This window comes from Passer domesticus, chromosome 15 (assembly GCF_036417665.1).
Source record: "Passer domesticus isolate bPasDom1 chromosome 15, bPasDom1.hap1, whole genome shotgun sequence".
Lineage (NCBI taxonomy): Eukaryota > Metazoa > Chordata > Aves > Passeriformes > Passeridae > Passer > Passer domesticus.
Window position 1 is genome coordinate 14,494,246 of NC_087488.1, and position 20,951 is coordinate 14,515,196.

At 53.3% G+C, this 20,951-nt stretch overlaps 1 protein-coding gene across 3 annotated transcripts in view; it reads left to right on the forward strand.

The window, feature by feature from the left end:
• The window catches only part of RAI1 (retinoic acid induced 1), a 74,923-nt gene that overhangs the window by 595 nt on the left and 53,377 nt on the right, over positions 1–20,951 (forward strand). The window contains exon 2 of one of the 3 annotated variants that reach the window (XM_064390940.1): positions 11,520–11,631. The exons of 1 other annotated variant lie outside the window; for it this stretch is intronic. The gene's annotated coding sequence lies outside the window, so the exon portion shown is untranslated. Of the gene's footprint in view, positions 1–11,519; positions 11,632–11,667; positions 11,768–20,951 lie in introns of those variants that run through there. One more of the 3 variants, XM_064390942.1, reaches the window with a different exon arrangement.

Below are 20,951 nucleotides of genomic sequence, written 5' to 3' on the forward strand. Positions count from 1 at the left end.
CCCTTCCCTTCCCTTCCCTTCCCTTCCGCCCGCGCTCCCACCGCACCGCGCTCGTATTTCCAACCCCAGCCCGTTCCGGCCCCCCCAAAGCCGCCTCGATCCCCCCAAAACGCCAGCCCGTCCCTGGCCGGCTGACGTCACGGAGGGGCTCCCCGGCCCCCCCGGTGCCGCGGGTGCGGGTGGCCGCGGTGCTCCCGGCCGGCCGTGCCGAAATGCCGAGCGGGGACATGGTGCGTGTTGGATAGACAGCCCCGAGCCCCTCCTGTGCCCTTGTGCTGCAGCTGTGAAATTCCATTTAAATTCCTGTGTGTGTGTGTGTGTGTGTGTGTGTGTGTGTGTGTGTGTGTGTCCATTCCCACTCTCCCCGCAGCTGCAGCAGCACCTTGAGCGTGGCGGTGGGGTCCCAGTGGCGGTGCTGAGCTGCCCCCAGGGATCATCATCCCGAGGGCTCTCCGGCTGGTTGCAGACCTGCCGGAGGTTCTCACTGACGTCAGAGCGGGATGCTGTTGGGGTGCTTGTTTGTTCCCCATTGCCTTTGATGGAGAGTGGTGCCATCCCTTAGATGTGAGCAGATTTTGGCTTGCTGAAAGCTGTTGTGGCCACTGGCCCTGCCTGCTTTCCCCTTGGCTGCCAGAGGTGCCCGTGTTGGCTGCCCTCGGGTGACCTCCCAAAGTGATGGTGTGGAGGAGCAAACCCAACAGTTGGGGTTTTGCATGGGAAAGTGCTCCTAGGGCCCTGTGCCAGCTGTGGGAGAGCATCACTGGTGGTGCCAGCACCTTCCAGGAGCTCTCCCAGCTCAGCTGCAGCTGCCCCAGCTCCTGGGCATCACTAGAGCCTCCTTGATGGTGCAGAAATGGTTCCCTGCTGTGTGCTGGGACTTTGTGGAGTGCTCCTAGCCCCCAGCTGCCTTTCCCAGGGTGGCAGTGTGTGTGCCCCAGGTGGGTGAGCAGCGCCGTGGTGGCTGTGCGGATGTGGGTGCTGTCACCTGTGTGCTGGTGACAGAGGGTGGGGGGCAGAGGCTGGCTGTGCATGGTGCCCGCCGGTGCTGAGACTGCTTCTCCCGGTGACTGTCAGTGCCTGATGAAAATGGACCTCGAGCTGCTGGGAGACGGAGTGGAGAAAGATGGGAGGAAGCCAAGTGAGATGGAGAAAAGGACATGTTCCCCCTGAGTGCCCTTCCCTCCCCGTTCCCCGTGGGATTGAGGTGGTGTGCCTCGAGGCGTGGCGAGAGTGGTGGTGGTGAGGGGTTCACTGTGGGTCTGTGCACGGGGCTGGGGGCACCCACACCCTCAGCAGCAGCTCTGCAACCCAGGCCAGGAGCTGTGTGAAGTTCAAGGCAGGAAGTGAGAAATAAAAAAATCTAAAAAAATAAAAAAAATACCACGGCTGGTGGAAACCACCAGGGAGATTTAGGGAAGCAGCAGTGCTGTGCTGTGGAGCCCAGAAGAAGTGTGTATCCTCATCTGATGAGGAGCTGCCCGTGCCAGGGACCGCAGACCCACCTCTCCTCTCCCGGCTCTGTCTCCGCTGCAAGCCCCAGGGAACAATTGCATACAGAGTGCTTCGTTTCAGAGCCGCCACAGTCATTTCAGAGACCTTTTAGGCAGGAAAAGTGCTCTGTAGCGTGTAATTTGAAGGCTCTGCTCTGAACCTTCACTGTCGCTCTGCTAAATGATCCTCTGCTCTTCCAAACCTTTGCTGCCTGGAAACCAGCAGCGGTGACCTGGTTCCTGGCCCCGCTGGGTCCCTGGTCTCCCGTCAGCTCCGTGCTAAGGTGAGGGGAGTTGCAGGTTGCAAGGAGCAGCCTGGGGTGGTTCTCTGCCTTGCATGGGGCCTCTCAGATGTCAGAGTCCTGGGAGATTTCAGCCAGTCTTAATCATCTCTCGCCTCAGCCTGAGCTGCAGAGGTTGTCAGAGCACACTAGGATTTTCCAGCCTGGAGGGTCGACTCCTGTGAGGGCTCTGCAGGAAAATCTAGGGACTCCAACTGATTTCCCCCGAAACGGGGGAGGTGCAGAATTTTCTGTAGCATCCCTCAGGCAGCTCACGATGGGGAAGGACCGTTTGTTCTGCCATCAGAGGAAATGGTACAACTTTGGTTTAACCGATGGAGCTGTGCCACAGCCTCACTGGGGGCACCAGAGGTGAGCCTGGAGGTGCTGCACCATCAGTTGGCCAGGGAGTGTGATAGCACATGGGGTTTCCTTGTCTTCCCTTTCCTCCCTGTCCTTGTTAGCTGCCCCACAACTTTTGTCTGCTGGAGGCACACCTGCCGGAGCAGAGCGAGCTGTGCGTTTCCTCTCGCCGTGGGCAGATGCAGGCAGGGCCCCGAGTTCCTGGCAGCCAGGGCGTGCAGGCAGCCTGGCAGAGGGTGCAGGAAAAGGGTACAGGATGGGGAGGAGAAACGTTTGGACATGAAGGGTTTGGCTGTCACCTCTTGACCTGCTCTGGTCCTGGGCTGGGGTGGCACAGGGCAGGCACCTGTGTGTTTTCTCTTGGCCTCCGTGGCTTTGCTCTGGTTTGGATTTGTTCTGCTTTGGATTTCCTCTGGTTTGGATTTGCTCCTGGTTCCTGCCGAGCCGGGAGAGTCCCAGTGGTGGTGGATTTATGCACGTCACCAAATCAGAGACACAGCCAAGGCAGGAGGCACTTGAGTCTGCCCTAGCTGTATCAGCCGTGCCAGGCGGGCACCTCAGTCTAACCTGCCCTTAAATCCTGGTGGTGCTGGGGACCCCGCCCTGTCCCCAGGCAGTTGCTGCCACCCACTGATGACAAGACTTCCACTTGGCTTCCGCTGCTCGCATCCTATCCCCCCCAGAAGGTCATGGCAGCAGGGCACGAGGCAGAGGAAAGGCAGTTTCCCTTTCCCTTCTTCACCTCTCAGAGGGATCCTCCACAGCTGCAGCCCTTCCGAAGAGCAGGCAGGATGCATCCCAGCTGGGGTGGAGCGGGCAGAGCCGGGTATTGTCCTGCCACCATCCTGTCCCATTGCCTGCCTGAAAACACACTCAGAATCCACCTGCGTGGGATTGCGTGGGTTTGGGATTTCCCCCTGGAGGACTGGTCCGGCTGCTTGAGGCCGGCAGCAGCGAGGCTTTCACCTGGTGTGGAGGAGGAGGAGGAGGTGGGAGGCAGGTGCAGGTGCTGGGGTTCCAGCCTCACATCCAAGCACAAGGAGCTCGCTCACCACCTGCGCTCACCAACACCCAGCTGGCAAAAACTACACGTCCCAGCAAGCAGAGGGCCACCAGCAGCCCTGCAGGATGGAGAGTGGCTTCCTGGGGCTGGCAGTGACCCCTGATTCCCCTAGGGGAGGCTGGGATTGCTGCGGGAATGCCGCTTCACCGCGGGAAGGTGGCAGCTTGGTTTTTGCTTTGGTTGCACGGCCTAGTTTCGAGAGCTGGAATATGCTCAAAGCTGGGCTTTCTGAGTTGCTTTTTTTGGTTTTGTTTTGTTTTAAATGACAGCATTTCCCCTTTAAATTTACATCTCTAGCTGGGGAACACAGAGCCTGGTGAGAGAGGGAGTGTGAGACTTTTATAAAAAGAACGAGTCGGGTTTTATTATCCCTTTGAGACGAGCAGGGAAAATCTATACTGAAGGCATGAAATAGCAATAAAAATGGACTTTTTGCCAAAGCAAAATTAATTGAGTGAATCTCAGTCCTCAAGCCTGAGCTCTGAGAGGCTTATGAGTTGGATATGAACCACGCTGCCCCCTTCCAGGCTCTCATCCCCCAAGGAGGAGAGGCAAATCCTCCCTCTGGTCCTCGGTGTGCGATGTGATCAGTGCCTGGGAGCCAAACACTCCTGCTTGGGATCCAGTGAGGGTGAGGATGCCTCCAGCCCTGACTGTCCCTGGAGCAAGGACCTTCTCCGTGTCCTTTGGCTTGGGGATGCTGGCGGTCATTCAGAGGTCATCGCTCCGGCGTTCCCATCTCTGTGAGTCACGGCATCCCATCTGGACTCTGCATTTGGGGGAGTTCAGCAAGAAAGAAGAGGAAGACTGGACGCAGGCTCCTTGAACCCACTGTGGAAGCCTGGAGAGGATCCTGCTGTCTTACCCTGGCCTTGCTCTTATTGACCATTTTCTTCCCTCATCTCTGCATCCAGCTCTTGCTGCACTCTGGGGTCTGGCTCTCCAAGGTGCTTTCTGGGCAAATCCTTCACAGAAAAGGAAACTCCCCTCCTGGGTTTTGTTCTTTTCGACGTCACATGAGGTGACACCGCTCTGCTTTCCCCATTTTTGGGGGGAGGGTGGCAGGAGGAGCCGCTGGACAGAGCAGCAGGGGAAAGGCAGATTCTTTTCAGCAGATGGTGCAAAGAGGATGAAGCTGTGTAAACCTCCTGAGTCCACTGGAAAGACGAAGATTAAATAGTGAGAGGGCCGAGAGGCAGCTCCAGGCAGGAGAAGGAAGGAGAAGAAAGGAAAATGGGGGTGGAAATGGGATTGGAGAGTGGAGCTGGGGAGAGGAGTGTTGGTTTGAACCGGCATCCCTCTCCCACTTGATGTCTCCCCTCCAATTCATAGGGCCTGGATTCAGTGCCATAAAAATATAGCCCTTTTCAATCCCTTATCTTGCAGGAGCAGAAACAATTGGCCTGCAAAGAAGGAGAAAACAATCTGTTTGACTGACAAACAAAACCACATTTCTGCACAAAAGGAGGAGGAGGAAGAGGCAGCTGTCTGGCTGCTGCTTCGGCTTTTTTCCTTTCCCCTCCCTCTCCTGTCCCCTCGCTGACGGTGTCAGAGCAGAGCCTCTACCCTTGCCAGCAAAACACCCGCTGTTCTGACTGGCTGGGTTCAATGTCAGGCTCCTGCAGCAAATGTCATTGTCCTCCCTGCTGTCCCCAGCCACGCTGGAGATGCACCAGCCCTGCTGTGATGCCCTCCTGGGGATGGTGCAGGCAAAGGTGGCACCCCGAGATCACCGGGGCAGAGCCCAGCTGCTGGGAGAGGAGCTTGTGGGTGCCAGAGACAGAAAGGGATGCTCAGGAGAGGGACCAGGGCCAGGAGCTCGTGGCAGCTGAGCTGGGGACGGAGGGGACACAGGAGGTTGGGACCTTGGGAGGTTCAGCCAGGTTGTGGGTGATGCTGATATTGCAGCATCCATGGAGCGCCCGAGTGCTGCAGCTGGAGCTGCTGCTGGAGCCTTGTCCCTCTCCAGAGCCAGCCCTGTGCCTCAGTTTCTCTGTCTGCAGGGTTAGCAGGGTAACACACAGATGCTGTAGGAGGGCTGGGGCACAGAAGTGCCCTGTGCACCTAAAGTCATTATCCCAACAAATTGTTATCCCTAAAAATTCATTACAGCAACCGCTGTATCAGCCAAATGGGTGCTGGGGGGAATCCATCAGACAGGCAGGAGCAGAGCCCATGGGAATCTCCGTTCTCCATCTCTCCGGAACAAACTCCTCACTTGGAGGATTTTTTGAAAAAGAAACTGATTTTCCCCATGTGATTCCCTTACCAGGAGCAGCAGCAGTTTCCTGCCTGGAACAGTTTTCCAAGGGGACTCTGCTCTGTGGGGACATGTGAAGCAAACACCCACGCTCTGAAAACAGCCAAATGCAATAAATACCCAGTGCCTGAACCTGGAAAAGCAGAGGCTGGAACAGGGCAATCTCTGCAGGGGCTGGTAGTGCTGCCACAGAGGAAATCAACAGTAAATAAAGGGGCACAAGAAGCAAACACTGAAGCCCCCAGGACACTCTTTTGATGCAGTTGCTGGTGACCTACTAGAATCCACTGGAAAGATGATCCTCCACTGGTGGGTGGTTCACTTTATCCTTTTTCTATTTTTTGAGGAGCTGTTTCACTCTGCAGACAAGTAGCAAAATAACATGTAAGAAATCAGAGATTCCAGGTGAGTTAATAACAAATAATGAGTCTCTCAGTTCCTGAGTGGTTCTCTGGTTGCCGCAGTCCAGGCGTATAACAGCCAGGCTTTCCTGAGCATCCTCAGCCAGGCTTGTTGAAATACTGCTACAGATTGATAGAAACAACCTGAATTCAAGGGAATTTAAGAGATGCAGCCTCTGCATTCTTAGATTGCCAGAATAGAAGCTTTGGGGAATATTTGACCTGAACCGTTGGAAGAATTTGATTTATTTTTAATTCCTGCTCCTGAAATGCAGAATTTTCTGCATTTTTCTTTCGTCTCTCATTTCAAAGGAGGAGAGGAAGTATCCCTGCACACGTCAAACTGCAGGAAAGAGAAGATACAAAAGATGACTGGACTACTTTTTACAACTTTGGCTCTTGACTTTCCTCCCCAGAAGGGGAAGATGCACTGTCAGCCTGTCTTGTGATCAGGCTGTATCCTTTTGTTACCCTGATAAATGTCAGCTGACCAGGCTGGGATGTAAAAAAGCTCCATCTTTACCAGACCTTTGCTGCTTTTCCTCACTGTTGGGGCAGGGAAGGGCCCAGCATCTCCCCACCTGAGTGGTGCTTGCAGACTTTGCCGGACCCCACAAGGTCCCCATCTCCTCCACGCCCTGCTGCGGTCCCCCAAGGTCCTCCAAAACCTTTTCTCCTTTGCCTGCTCTGCCCTCCAAATTCTCCCTGCCTTTTCCCTTCAGATCCTTCCTCCCAGCTGGACTCTACAGGCAGTGGTGAGATTTTGGCCTCCATGCTCATTGCTGGTAGGTGAAATGCAAAGCTTGTCCTGTGATAAAGTAAATCTAACAAAGAGGCAGATTTTGGCTCCTGGGCAAGAAAGACCATTCAGTTTTCAGCAGATTCCTGCTTCTCGTGTCCTGCATGCTCTGATCATGGCCATGGCAGCAGCTCTCAGTGTGAGGCCGGGGTTTGGCTCAGCCCAGCACTTGAAGGGAGGTGGCAGAAGCAGAGTGGGTTCTGCTGGAGCCCCATCTCTCAGCCTCAGACCCTGGGGACACCCAGGGATACTCACAGTCCCTGGCTGATGGCATGACGTTTCCCATGGCACAGCCAGCATTTGGTGATACAGCATCCACCCGTGTTTGATCCAGACCTACCTGGAACCTCTCCTTTCCCAGGGCATCTCCCACCCCTCCCACCAGCCACAATCACAGAGAAGCTCGTCCTTGGTGTTCCTGTGTGCTTGTGCCTCTTGGGATTTGGCCAGCATGTGTCAGGGCTCCTCTTCCTCTGCAGCTGCTCTCTGCTCAGCTGCCTCACCCGGAGCATCCCTTCCTCCTGCCCGGGGCTGCTGGAACATCCTGCTTCCCGAGTTATTTCACCCTGATTTTACCAGGTCTGGGCGTGTTGGCTGTGGTGGCACAGCCTCTTTGATTAGGTGTATCTCCAAGCATGACTTCCATCTGTCCATCAGTCTCCATCACTAATTCCTGCAGCATTTACAGCCAGGCAGGGGCCTTGGTCATTTGGAATAGTCGCTGGTGGTGGCAGGACTGTGCTAAATGATCTATTCCACACGTTTCACCTCTTCTCTGTTCGCAAATTGTTGGTGATTTTTTTTTTTTTGTAGTTGCATTAAGTATTCCAAGTGACTGCGATTTCCCCCCTCGTATTCATTATTCAAAATTGTTCTCCGGATAATTTCTGCAAATAATTCGCGGTCTTTGCTCTTTTGTGAATACTCGGTCTCAAGAATGAGAGTTGTTTTAATTGGGATCTCACATCACATGATGGGTTTTGGCTTCCCGATTGGGCAGGCTTAATTTTTAGACTTGAGATTTGGGGAGGGAAACTGTTGCAATTAAGAATTTGAAATCCACTTTCTTCCAATATCTTCCGCTGATGCTTAAAATTAACAGAAATTAACAGTCTGTCTCACTTTATTTTTTTTTTCCTTCTTCTTCCTGGCTAAAAATCCCTGTCGGTAACTTGTTGGCAAGAAACACTTGGAGAATATAAACAAAAAGGTGGCACCAAAACAGCTAAATTTAACATATCTAAAAACTGGAGTGATGATTCACGGTGGTTTGTTGTATATTATTCACCTCACTCTGGTAAAAATAATGATCAAAATAATTTAGAAACTCAAAAAGTCACATAGCAAGGGGACATTTATAGCACTTGGTTTCATAAAATCTTCCATCAGCTGCTCTCTGTGTGCCTGAGAAACATCCTGTGGGCTGGCTGGTGTGCTGTACCCCAGCCCTCAGTGCTCCAGCCCTGTGCTGAGGCTGCTCCCAGCTGGGTGGAGGTGGAGGAAAGGAAGGTTCAGCCATCAAGGCACCCCACACTGCCTCGATCCGCACCCTCAGCAGGCAAGGCTCCAGTTGCCTCGCACAGAGCTCGACTCCAGGCAGAGGGTGGCTGTAAGTGACTTGCCCAAGGTCACCCTCCAGCTCCGTGGTTCAGCTGGAAATAGCTCCAAGGTCTCCTGATCCCCCCAGCAGCCCCCTCGCTGCCAGGCGAGACGGAAAGGTGCAGAGTTCACGTGGCTTCTCTGACCGACAGCCTGGCTCCTGCCACCTCACCTAAAACCTCAAACCTCCTTGGCTCTGTTTTCTGCCCTCCCTGCCATCGGGCTGAGTCAATACAGCCCCCCTGAACAGCCTGGGCTCCCGTGGCATATTTATGCCTCTGGAGTGGAGCGTTGTGCCGGCGTTCCCCTTCGTGCAGCACCCGCACAGCCCGGCTGCTCGCTTCCACCAGCTGCTGCTGCCGATTTCCCTTAAAAATAAAACCCCTCTAAAGGTACAGCAGGGACACCTTAAATGCAGAGCCGTGGCGTGCAGTTAATCATATCCTCTTAACGGGTTTATTCGCTCATTAAATATTTAAGACTCGTTTCTCTTTATCAATAGTGTGGAGGCGTGCAGGCCCCGGTGCAAAGATTTATGCACACAATAGGATCGGTGCATTTAGATTTGTTTGAAGGGATCTGAGAGCCATTTAAAACCCGACCGAGGGGGACGGTTGCTGCTGCTGCTGCTGTTTTCCTCCAGCGAGGTTTCTGCCTTTTCTGTCTCCTGACTGTGGTTGGAAGGTGGCAGGAGGTGAGGTTGGGGGGCACAGATTGACGGTTGCCTCTGGTACCCCCACAGTTCCTTTTGAAACAGCTGTGCCCCCTTTTTGAGGGATGCTGAGGTCTTGGTGGGGCCATGTTTGGCTTGACTGTCTCATAGTGGTGAGGATGGTCCATGAAAAATGCAGCGTGTGGAGGCAGCACCCAGTGTTGGGAGCGTGTCTGTGGAAGTGGTGTTTTGATCCCTGCTTCCCACTGCTGTCTGTGGGAAGAGCTTTGCTGTTGTGGCTCAGAAGTGAATTCCAGCTCGTCTGGCGCCGTTCGGGAGCCGTCATGCAGGTGCAACATCTGTTGTTCTTCTGTTACTACCTGGGCTCTGCTCTACACACAGGTGTAAGAGCAGTGGTGGCCGTTTTGGTTCATAGGATGGGGAGGGACAAAACCCATGCCATCATCCTGCTTCATCCCCCCATCATCTGCCCCTCTGCCCACCACAGCTCGCCAGCCCAGACCTCCATCCAGGACATCTTCATCCAGTACCCAGCATTTCCCACCTTCCCTACGTGGGGCTTTGTGGCTTCCAGCTGCTGCCAGATGTGTCACTCATCCTGGGTGCAGGGAAGCAGCTCCTCCCAGTGATGTGGGGACACCTGCTCCCTGAGCTCCAAGGGCTCTGGGCTGTGGTGTGGGGCGTGGGACACGGACAGAGGCCTCAGTGTCCATTGCACAATGTGCCCTGGTCTGTCCTTTCATGGAGAGCATTGCTGGAGCTTGCAGGGACAGCAGGTCCCGGCATGCAGGACTCAATCTCCATCTCAGCAGCCTCTGCTTAGATCAGGAGGGAACATCTCATGCCAAGACCTGTCCTCCCCAGGCTGAAGCTCGGAGTCAGAGATGGCAGCAGCTGATGCCCATTTTTTTCACCCCCTGTGGCATCCTGGCAGGATCTTCCCGCAGCTTTGCATGCAGCCAGACATGCCTGTTCCAAAACCTCCTCTCCAGGAGGTGCTGGGGGTGGATAGGAAGGGTGAGTAGCTGCAGTGGCAATGGGCAGAGCTGGCAGCTGCCTCCTGAGGGTGTGAGAAATACCCCGGCTGGATTATTGACAGACAGCCCAGAGCATGGGAAGTGCGTGCGTGCGTCAGATATTTACCCAAACCTCTCCTGCTTTGCAACGTGCCCACAGAAAAAAGGATCTGACAGCAATAAAACTGTCGGGCGGCTGCTGCTGCTTTTTTTTAAAGTTCTATGATAGCTTCTCCCCCCGCCTTTTTTTAATAGCTAATGCATCTGTCACTACTTTCCTAATGAGCTTTCCGAAAAGGGCCTTGGGGACCTCTACCTATCCATGTGGGCTTGGATCAGAGCGTACTCAGGGGAGGCAGAGAGAATTCAGCTCCCTGTTTCACCCTCATCCCCTCCCCAAACTCCTCTCTGAGGGCAGGTTGTCCAGAGGGAGGGGAAGGCAGCAATATCTCAGCACTCGGCGAGCTGGCGTGCACCCCCTGCAATCACAGCCAATAATGACAAAAAGACGGGGCTGCTGCCAGAGATAGAGAGCTGAGCTCCAAGCGTTACAGCAATGTCACAGCCTTGGGACTGCTGCTGGCTGCTACTGGAAAGAAATTTCCTCACAACAGGCAGAGTTATAGGAAGGAGCCATTGATTGCATTAAAAAACACCCTCCCCACCTCTTTTTTTTTGGCATGGATTTTCAAGGCTTTTTTTTTTTTCCCTTTCCTCTCCCCCCCTTTCTCTCTCCATTTGCCATTGAAGTTGCGTTCAATAAAACCCATCGCCCGAGAGCGTCTGTTCGCATGTTCTCAGCAGTACAATGGGCAGAGGACTGCAGTGTGCAGAGCCCCAGCCAGCCTCTGCAGACAATGAGGGGCTGGCAGCGGGGCAGGGGGGGCTTCTAGTTTATTTTATTTCATTTTTCCCCCACCTGCCAGCCCCCAGTACTAATTGTAATCACAAAAGGCAAATGGGAAGGGACTGGGGGAGCAAGGCTGTGGTTCACTGGGGTCATGGTCTCCATCAGTCATTCTCCCAGCCTGTTGCTGGGTAAAAGCTCGGCTCCTTGGTTTATCAAAATGACTGTGCAGTAAAAGCCTCTTTGCCCAAACCTCCCTCCCCCTCGAAAAAAAGCTGTTTACTGACTCAAAAAGCCTGAATTTCCCATCACCATCCATGGGAGACTTCCCGTTGACTTCTCTAGGCACAGAAGGGAAAACAGAGGTTTTGGTGATTCAGGCACAAACCTGGGATCTCTTCTTCCTGCTGATGCTGTTGGCAAATCTTTTAGGATTTAGCCAGAATCATCCAGGGACCGAGCACCACCATCCCTGTGCCACTGATTGGGCACAAGAGGATGCACCACTTGGCAGGAGTGAATTCCTAATTGTGCCGTGCCTAAATTCCCCTCAGCTGTGAGATGTAACGGTGCTCACCCTGTGTTGCACGATGGTGGAGGAGCTAATAGCTATTAATGCCAGAGAGATGCTTCCAGATCTCTAGATAAAAGGTGCTCAAGGAGGGAAAATTATTATCATCATGGGCCAAAGAGCTACGGGGGATTTGAAATCTGTTTGTGTTTGTAGGATGTAACCACTAAGGAGGGAGAGACTGGGACAATGGAGCATGCACAGCACTAATGGAATGAGCGTAGGAAAGAGGATATCTCTGGAGACCCTTAGAAACCATTTCCCAGTGGTAAGATCTACTTGGGTTGTTTGTTCTTCTTCCCAGATGAGAGCTGCAGTCGTGGACGCTTTTATCACTTACGAGCTGGACTAGATGGAGGCCAGAGAGCGCATTGTAGGGACGAGCCCGTGTGGCTCTCCAGTGGGTAGGTACTGATTTATCCGGTCTCAGCTTCCATTTCTGGCTTTCAGAGCTGTGCTTTATAATAGGGGACCCTGGAATGGATGTTTCAGGCCTGTTTTTCAAGCTTATGGGATGCAAGGTAGAGCTGCAAGGGCATGGTGTGGGTATTTTGAGGCTGCAGCAGAAGGGTTATTTGTGCCTTGGGATACAGTTTGGGCTGAGGTGTGGGTTTGGAGCGGCTCCATGGTAGCATGTGGTGGTTCCTTGAAGACATTTCGCTTGGAGATTCACTTTTTCCAGCTGATTCATGTCCTCGTGCGAGCCCATTTCTCGCCATGGTGATAGTGAAGCTGGCTGAGGCTCCGTGTGATAATGCTCCTGGTCCAGGCTAGAGGCTCCTAACGGGCTCTGAGCCCAGAGGGGCCAGGGACTGTACAAACACGGGTTGTTCCCCTGAGATTAAACCCCAGCTAGACGAGCTGTTTGCAGTCTGTGGTCTGGCAGTGCTGAGTACACTGCTGTGCAAAGCCTTGGGCAAGCAGGTGAGGCACAGGCAGCGTCCATCCCTGCTCCCCTGGAGTGTGCATCCTGGACCCTCACTTCCATCCTGCTCCAAAATCACCACATCACCTTCACTTTGCTCCCTGAGACAGCCCCATTTTGTGCTCGGGGGAGATGCAGCCTTTCTCACTGGAGACCTGCAGCACACCATGCTCTTTTTTCCCTCTCCTTTTTTTTTTTTTTTTTTTTTTTTCCTTCTCTCCTGGACACTTTACTTAGCTTCTTTCTTCCCTCTCATTTTCTCTACCATCAAATGAAAGCCATTCAGACCAAAACGGTTCAGTCTGCTCTTTGTGTCTGGAAAACAGAACACCAAAGACAGCTGGACCTACCCGAGATGGCCACGGCCGTGGCAACAGTGGCTCTTTGTTAGCGCTGTTGTCTCTGCCCCTATCTCCAGTGTCTGGGGCCCTGTCTCTTTAAAGCTTTAGTGTGCTGTGTCAAAGCCAACAGAGAGTTCAGCTTATTAATGGATTCGCTAGGTTAATATCCCAACAGTTTGGTGTGGTGGGTTGGTTTTTTTTTTCCTTTCCACCAGCATAATTTAGAAAGAGGGGGAGGGGGAGAGAAAGATAACCCAGACCCATTTCTAGGGAGGAGGGCACGGCATGGCTCATTGCTTTGGAGAAATGGAGCTGGAATGGTTGGTCGGGGCCACGAGAAGGTGGTGGCCCAGCCCTTTGCCTTCCTGTCTGTATGTACATCTCTCTCTATCTCCTTCTCCTGCGGGGTTCCCTGCATCAAAGCTTCTTCCAGTTCTTATGCTAATGAGGTGCATTAATGCTTAATGACTGTGAACAGGCTTGTTTAATTGCACCTATCTGAGCAGGAGGCACGTTGCTGTATAAGAGGGAACGACCATGTAAGCAGCTGCATGCCCTCCTGGACAGTCTTAATTACATGTAAAACTGATGTGATCTAAACCACCAGGCTGGTGATTAGTTTAGTGAGGCAGGTGGTACTTTGCAATTCAGTGCCTCAGAAACTCTAGAGCAAGTGAGATCAGATTCTTTCGTAGGCTATGGAGGATAAGGCAAGCCCTGATCATCCTTGAATTTGATGTTGGGTGGGGACAAGCACGGCATAGTAGATTAATTTAATTAATTTATTGCAGTTAGTTTGCAAAGACATTATCCGCCAGCGTCTGTGCAGAATACTGAGCAGTCCCATTAATGCAATGCTATTTTGCCTGTAAATCCTCTCCCCCCGCCCCTTACAGGAGGAATGAGCTGCGATGGTCTCAGCTTTCTGCAGCGTTATCTTGCGCTGGTTGAATGCAACTGATTGTCTGAACTACAAAGGGGCCCGGCTAATGCAAAGCCATCCCTATTGGCACCAGACCTAGATTAATGACTCTGCATGCATTGACTTGGCTCCAAACTGGATTTCCCTAAAGCAGCTCGCTGCTGTCTGCACTCCCATATCCCCTAGCTGGGCTGGGATTGGGCTGGTGAGAGCCACAGAGCTGGGAGCTTGGGAGCTCCAGGTGGGAAGGCTGTGGGTAAGGGGTGCACAGGTATGAAGGTACCTCTTATCACCAGCCATCTGCTGCTCATCACCCAGCCTCGCTGCTTGGGGTTATTTGTTTTGCTTTTATTCACCAGAGGGAGGATAAAAAAAAATAAAACAGCCTTTATTAGAAATGGCTTTGGAAGGGGAGTAAACCAGATCCAGCAGGATTTTGGGGTCGGTTGTTTTCCCAGGATAGGTGTCTCCCAGCACACCTCTGCCCAAGTGGATGCTCACACCTTCCTCGTCCCCACAGTGGACTCCTTGCTGTCACCCCACTGGACTCTTCCCTATCCCTACACTGGACCATTCTGTGTCCCCACATGGACCCTTCCCCATTCTCACACCAGACCCTTCCTCATCCCTACACTGGACCATTCTGTCTCCACACCAGACCTTTCCCCATTTGCACACTGGACCATTTTCAGTCCCCACACTGGACCATTCCCTGTTCTCTCACTGGACCCTTCACCATCCCCACTATGGACTCTTTGCCATCCTCACACCTGACCCTTTCCTGTCCCTACGCTGGGCTCTCACCAGACCCTTCCCCATCCCCACAATGGCCCATTCCCCATCCCCACACCAGACCCTTCCCCATCCCCACACTGGATCCCTCCCTGTCCCCACACTGGATCCCTCCCTGTCCCCACACTGGATCCCTCCCTGTCCCACCCTGGACTCTTCCCTTGGCTGGTCTCCCTCATGCTCTTCCTCCCTGTAGCCCTGCCATGAACTCAGATCTCCCCTCTCCCTGCCCGCCCGGGCCCCAGCCGAGGCTCTTCCTGACGTTACTCCCACAACAACCACTTCCTTCCCATCCCAGCACCCCAGCTCCACAACCCTCCCTGCCCAGCCCCTCGCTATCTCCCCGATACTCCTGTCCTGCTCCTCTCCTTCCAGCCACCGCTGTTTATTTTATAAAAGAACTTGGAGATTGTTTGTCCTGGAGTGAAGCCGATGGCGGAGCTGCCGGGTGGGGGTCACTCAGCGTCCCACTTCCACCACAGAAGTTTCCTCTTGGTGTCCACACTCCTGTGGGGTTTTGGGGTTAGGAACGCAGCGTGTGGGATGTGTTTTTAGCCAACAGGCCAGCACCAGCTGCCCCAAACGAAGCATCCCCCAAGCCCGCCATGTTTCAGGCTCAGCAGGGAGGGAAGGCCTGGCCATGGCCGCCGCCTGCATGTGGTGGGAAGGCGGCAGGGCAGGAGCTGGGGTGAGGTGTGAGGCGTGTGGTGGGGAATTAGAGTGCTGCGGTGTCTTCCTCAGTGTCTTTCTCCCACTGGGCACATTTTGTGGTGGCAGAAGGCTCGGCCATGGTGGGGGCAGCAGCTGAGGAGATGCTCGAGAGGGAGGCTCGAGATGGAGGCAGCTTTGAGGGGGAGAGCAGGGACCTGCTGGATTTTGGTGGGAGCTCTCCCTCCTTGCTCCGAGGGGCTGCAGCTGCCTGGCTCCCCATGGGAAGAACAATCAGCACCACCACCATCTGCCCTCCCCTCGGCCACTCCATGCTGCCTGCTCCCCCATTGTCCCACCAAGACATTTTGCTGCGCCAACACTTGTCCTTGCGATGGCCTCAAGGCAGATTTTGGGTGGAAAAGCAGACTTTTCTTCTCAGAAAAGCCACCTAGAGCACAGTTCCATGGTGATGGCACCAAGGCAGCCCCTGAGCATCGTGGCCTTGCTGCTGCCAGGTGCTACCCAAGACCTCGCTGTGGTGGCAGTGGCATGGCCACCCACAGTGCCACCCCTCTGAGTGGGACAGGCACCCTGAGGCACGCCATCACTGTGAAATCAGGAGTGTTTTGCTCTCCTGAGGGATGCTGCAGAAACCGGTGCCACGTCAGGGTGCATCCCCTGCGGGGGGGTTCAGCCTTGCCTCGTCTGTGGGCGAAACACCCTCGCACTGAACCCCCAGCCTGAGCAAAACCTTTTTTTAGCACTCCCCTATTTGCCAAGCATACTTCCTTTCTTTTGATTCTTACCACCTACATACAGTCTGACTGCAACGGCAAAAAAAAAAAAGAAAAAGGGGGGGGGAAGAATTGCAACATTCAGTCGAAGGCTTTTCTGTCTAATGACGTTAAATTTATTAACCAAAACTCCAGCTGCACCAGGCTGGGATCTAATAATATTCAGGCTATGGAGACATCAAGTAGAAAGAAGCTTAAAGCCCTTTTTATTTCACAGTAAAACTGTCAGTAAATAACTGGATTGTCTTGAGACTGAGAAAATGGGGATTTATCTTCCTGAACATGAAAAGTGTGCTTATTTTTTTTTATCAGCTTCAAAAAGCCCCAGCAACCTTGATTTTCCTTCCACACCGTTCTCAGCTGCTCTGCCAAGCCCCAAAACCACACAAATCAAGAGACAGGCTCTAAAGATATTTTTAATTAAATTAATTCCTTTTCCTTCCTTCCCCATTTCTCCCTTGTCCCCTCCTCCATCCTCTCTTTCTCTCTCCCTGTGTCCCCAGCTAATGACTTCTAAGCACTGTGACATTTCAGCACTGGCTGTCACTAACACCACACCTCCGTGCTGGTTATAAATTGGGCACAGAGACATAAAATTCCCTGCAGAAGGTCCCCGTTTGATGATATTCTCCGAGGTAAACCTCCAATAGCTCCCTGTTTTCTTTAATAACGCTAATAGGCATAGATTAATTAAACTGTTATATTACTTCCTTCTTTCTACCAGCACCAGTTAGAAATCTTATTACCTGCTCCTCTCCGCTTGCCTTTTCCCCAAGGTGGTTCTATTCCAACCAGTTACCAAGGTTTCTCAGAGCCTGTAGCACAAGGTGAAACGGCAGACAGCGTCTCCACGAGGCTGGATCCTGCTCCCAGCCCTTGCCTCCCAAACCCCACCGACCTCGGCGGGCGTAACCGGGGTCAGGATTAAGCCCGGTTTGTCTGAAGAGGTTCTGTCTTGAAAGCAACAGCAGGGCTATTGTTGAGTCTGGATGCCCCCTCTAAAAGGGACCACAGCTGTAGGAAAGGGAATTGTATACATCCATCAACTCCTCCAGGGCCTCAGGATGTATTAGTTAAGATTGTGGGATAGCATGTCTCGGCTCCACTGAAGGGCTCCTTTGAATGACATGTTGGATATACTGTTGCACATCTGGCTGCTGTATTATTGAATTGCTCTATGGTTGCATTTTCCAGACCACGGGAATGTGTTGGTTCAGGAGTGTAGGGGGGGAAAGGATGAAGGGGACAACATGTGGGAAAATTAGAGGGATGCATCCCGCAGGGTGGGGTGGGTTTGGATGGAGCTGCGTGGTGGAGGCGGGGAGGGAGCGGGGGGAGCGAGGCAATGCTTTCACACAAAATGCCGTGTTGCCATTTGAAATCCACTCCAGAGCTTCCTGCTCTAATTAAATTTGTCACCATCGTTACTATAATGCCTGCCATTCCTCCGGTGCTTTTTGTTCTCTGGGATCCCAAAACATGACAGAGGCAAGGGCAGATCCTCTGTGTTTCCTCTGCGGGAGCTTTTTCAGAGCAAAGCAGGGAAAATGCAGTTGTAGGAAAATGCAGTTGTAGGAGCTGCTTTGGGGCGGGAGCACAGCCACTCCTGGCTTGGGGACATTGGAGTGAGGGACACTGAGCCTGAGGAGTCTGGGCAACTCTTCATGGCCTTTTCCAACCTTAATGATTCTGTAAGGTATCTCCTGGGATTGCTGACTTGCAGGAGCTTGGGTGAGTGCCCTGGGAGACCCAGGAGCCCTTCTTGGGCTCTCACTTGGCTCATCCTGTTCTCTTCCCCTCTGGACCCACACTGGAGGCCGGCATCCCCACTGCCACCGATGCTCTTGGCACCACGTGTGCCCACTGGCCGCTGCCAGCCTGCCAGGAGATGCTGGGTACGGCTGCTCTGCGCCGCACTGGGGCAGGAGGAATTCACTAATTACTCGCAGCTCTTAATATGGCCCCTGAACGCTGCCAGAGTGGCGTGAAGGGCTCAGAGCAGGAGACACAACCTGCTCCATCGTGTCTTCTGTGTCAGCTTGCAGCGAACTGAATGCAAAAAGGCTGTCTGAGCTGAAAACAGCAGAGCCCTTGGAAATTTAAAGGTGCAGAGCACAGAAAACAAAGGCGTTTACGCTGCTGAATATTCATCCTGGCGTCTGATCCTGCCAGGAGCAAAGCCCGCACAGCTCCTGTGAAAGCTGATGGGAGGGAACCTTGGTCTCAACCTCATCTTGGGCTCCAGCCCAAATCTGAGGGGGGAGAGCAAATTAGTCCTTAATGCACATATATCTTAGACTAAAACCTGATAAGGGAACTCTCCTATGTTAATTTACCTGAGTTATTTGCTATACTGATTGCTGAAGGTACTCTGATTAGCGCATGAAATATTTCTATACCTTCGGTCTGATTAACCCATATCTGCAAAATAAATATTTGTCTCATTATAGTTATGCGATCGTGCAATCAAAGACCCTATCATAATGGGAAAGGGGATTGAGTATCCGTGTGAAAAAGGCAGGGAATGGCGACACGGAACGGGCAGGTTGGAGAGCAGGGGGATGAGGAGCAGGGGCATGGCTGCAGGGGGAGGCTCAGTGGTCCCAGCCCCTGGCTGCAGGGGTTGAAATGCCGGGGAGGGCACGGTTCTCCTCCCGTTTCACCGGTGCTAATTGGGACTAATTCCGTTTGACTCAGCAGCGTTGCGCCAGTCCCAGCGAGAGGAGGGTCAGACCTTGGGAATCACAGGGGTGAGTCCCAGCAGGCTCCCAGCCTCCAGCTTTTTTGAAACAGAAGCAGGGAGTTCCCGGCAGCGCGGTGCGTGTGCCAGTCTCCCAGACGAGCTCTTAAAATAGCCCAGCGCACCAGGCTGTGGCACCGGGGGAGAGCGCGGAGGATGAAGTGTTCCGTCTTCCTGGCCCAGATCCGGGGAGAGGAGGGGTTGGCAGCTCCCTGCCCAAGGCAAAGGTGCTTTACAGTGCCATTTGGGGACGAGGGCAGTTGTCACCCTTCAGCCAGGTGGCAGGGAGCAAAGGAGTCGCCAGGCAGCAATGCCGGCTCTGCTGAGCGTGCTGGACATCCTCCCTCAGCGATGGGAGCTGTAAGTCATCTGGAGGAGAGGATCCCCCCTCTGCCGTTACAGGGCTGTTTTGCATATGCTCCGTTAGGAAAAGAGGAGTTTTATTGTGGCTGTGCAGAAGAGCTAAGTCAAGAGGTTGCTTTATGGCTTGTGGATCCCAGCGTGGAGAGGCAGGCGTCCCAGATGCAGCATATAGCAAAGCCTGGCAGTGGCGTAGAGCACTGCTGCAGCGCTGAGCAGGGCTCAGAGAAAGAGCTGAAGTCATTTTTCTTCTAAGGGCAGGGGGTAGTGGGGAGGAAATATGAAGGCAGCCCTGTTGCTAAGGAAATCTGCTCTTTGTACGGTCGTACATTTAGGTAATGCTAATGAAAGGCCATATAGTAGCGAGGTGCGGATGTCAGCACTGTGCACTCCTGGATATTTGATTAGCATTTCTTTGACTTTGCCTCCTCTAACAGAAATACCTGAGTGCATGGATATTAGGAAAACAAAATCCCCCTTCTCCTCTGCCAAGAGCCCGGTGTTACGCAGAGAAACGAAAAGCCTTACCAAAATATGACACTCCATAATGAATGTGTGTTTTTTTCCCCCTGCACACACCCTGGAGAGGATGAGAGCAAACATGTGATGAGAACAGAAATAGTCACATCACTTAATGCATTGCTGGACGGTACCCAGCGATGAACCTGGCGTGAGACCCGAGAGCAGCAAACCAGCATAGCATCCCATTTAATGGCTGATGGCCCACAGATGTTTTAAACCTCGAGACTGCATCTCTCAGAGGGTTTCCCTTTCGACTAGAGCATCACTGGGCAGCTTTTGGAAGCAAAGGCTGTATGCAGGGACCCAGCACATCTGTGGGTTAGCTGGTGTGTGTGTGGCATCCGAGGCCAGATCCTGATCTGGCTTAGGGAGCAGGAGAGGACCCACTCTGCTGCTCCAGAGCACGAGCACCGTGTCCTGCTCTCAAGCGTTGCTGGAAGAATGAGTCAGCCGTTTTCCTTCTCATGGGGGTCGAGTGGCTGTCCCTGTCTGAGTGTCACTAATGAAAGCACCCAGGAATGGAAGGGCTCTGTGCTTGCATGGCGTGCTTGCAGCAGTCTTAAAGACCAGCTGCTCTGCGTGAGACTTCCAGAGAGTGAGAGCGCTTGAATGAAGCCCTTATATCTCTCTCTTTTTCTTTCTTTTTTTCTTTTTTCTATTTTTTTTTTTTGCCACACAGTGCAGCGTGGGCTCTGTTCCTCCTCGCCTTTTGCTCTTGCTCCCTGGGGCAGCCCGCTGTGTCTCAGAGGCACGAGGAGTGAGTCCTCCTGGGAGTCCTCCAGTTCCTGTGAGGAATGGCCCCTCGGGGGATAAATCCACCAGGGCCCGAGGTGGCAGAGACGTCCATGAGTGTCTCTCCTCGATGACAGCAGCGCCTGGGATGGAGATTTGGAGGTTTGCACGCCTTCACTCCCTCCCTGCCAGCACCTGCCCCTCCCTTTCGCCGTTGTGCAACATCCCAAGGGCAATTACAGCAATGCTTACGTGGAGGAGTGATATTGGGAAAGTATTTAGTCATTTTAACTGTTCTGCTGGTGGCTCCCCTCCCTTAAGGTGGTTCCTATTTATTCTTTTCCCTCTCCCAGCAATTCATCGCAACTCTCGCTGCACCCTGTGGCCCAGCAACCCTTTTGGTGTGTCCTGGGGTACTGGGGGCTCCTCTTGGCAAGGAGGAGTGGAAAAGCCACATTCCCATCCGATAATACTTTTCCTTTCCTTTCCTCATCCCTCCCCTGCTTACTACAGTGATTTTAAAGCTTCCGCCCCTTGACAGTGATGCAGGAGGTGAGGCAGGGGGGATGATTCTGTGAGCAGAAGCAAGAGGCAGGAGTCTGAAGAGCTTCTCCTGCTCTCAGAGGCTTCTGGACGCTTCTGTGTCTCCATCCCTGGAGTGATTTTCCCTGGGCCCAGTGTAAACAAGGCAATCCATTACGGCAGTTTGAGCGTTACTCCACAAACACGCTGCCGGTCCCTGCCCCCATCACAGGCTCTGCTCCTGCTCCTCCTGCGCCGTGCAGGGAGCCTTGCTGTGGCACTGGGGT